This window comes from Delphinus delphis, chromosome 10 (assembly GCF_949987515.2).
Source record: "Delphinus delphis chromosome 10, mDelDel1.2, whole genome shotgun sequence".
Lineage (NCBI taxonomy): Eukaryota > Metazoa > Chordata > Mammalia > Artiodactyla > Delphinidae > Delphinus > Delphinus delphis.
In genome coordinates, this window is record NC_082692.2 from 21,135,824 (window position 1) to 21,136,951 (window position 1,128).

General features: G+C 42.6%; 1 non-coding gene across 1 annotated transcript; it reads left to right on the plus strand.

Annotated features, from left to right (window-relative positions):
- The first annotated feature begins 662 nt into the window (after positions 1 to 662).
- On the plus strand, positions 663 to 757 carry TRNAY-GUA (transfer RNA tyrosine (anticodon GUA)). The gene is made up of 2 exons: positions 663 to 699; positions 722 to 757. It is a non-coding gene; the product is annotated as a tRNA-Tyr (tRNA).
- The last annotated feature ends 371 nt before the right edge of the window (positions 758 to 1,128 follow it).

The window sequence follows — 1,128 nt, forward strand, 5'->3', positions numbered from 1 at the left end:
GAAGAACAAAGATTCCTGATGTCTGTTGCCACCTCAAGTGGATTTCACTTACATGAGAGTAATAGCCATTCTGAGCTTCAGACTGTCACAGAAAATTAGACTAGGCTCAAACTTTGTAAAATTAGTGTTTGAATGACATTACTTTCTACCTTGTTAAGATAATTTAAAAAATATTTTAGCTTCCCATCGACAGTTTTTTTCTGAGTTTAGAATTAGTGTGTTCGTCCGGTTTATCTACAGGGACTAAATGTCAATTAAGAACGTCTTAGTATGGTTTTGAAGAGTTTAACCCTGTTTCTGTTTTCTTCCTCCTCCTCCTTCTGTTAATTATCTGTTAAAATTGCAGATTAAAGTACTTCAAATTCTATCTAAGATTGGTTATTTAAATTCATTCATCACAGTAAAAGACACTCATTGCTAAATTTTTGTCAGTTCCTCATATCTCATTATTTTATTTTCTTCTTGCAAACCAGTGGGTGCTAGCGTTTTCTCCTTGGTCCAGGGCAGTGGTCCTGTGAAGGAGTGCTGGGTTACAAAAAAAACGTGGAGGCCACTAGAGCAGACCTAATCAACAGCACTAATGAGTCAAACAATAAGCACCAATGGCTCTCCAACCTCGTGCAGAGATGGCATGCTCTGCGGGGAGAACGGTTACCGTGATTCCTTCGATAGCTCAGTTGGTAGAGCGGAGGACTGTAGCGAGTATATTCCTTAACCAGGCATCCTTAGGTCGCTGGTTCGAATCCGGCTCGAAGGAGTTCACGTTTTGCGTCTGCTTTTTTCACCCTTACCCTTAAAAAGGTTTATCTCAGCTATATATATCCTTGCTGTGCATCTTTTTAAGAGTAATCTCAGTGTGCAACGAATCTAATTTGTTTAATTATTATTCTCCGTAATAATTACTAATACGCGATCAAACTTCAGGCTCATAGTTCATAAAGGGCCCGTGCCGCAAAAAAGTCCCGAGCCCCAACCAGGCGGATCAGAGGTGGGCCCTCTAAGCAAGGGATCCGGTGACAAGTCTCCGCCACCCTACCCGGCATCCCAAGACTAGGGGAGGGGCGGCCTGCTAGGAACATAGCTGACCAAAGGTTAGTAACTGGTTGGGCACGGGCGCCCTCTCGTGGT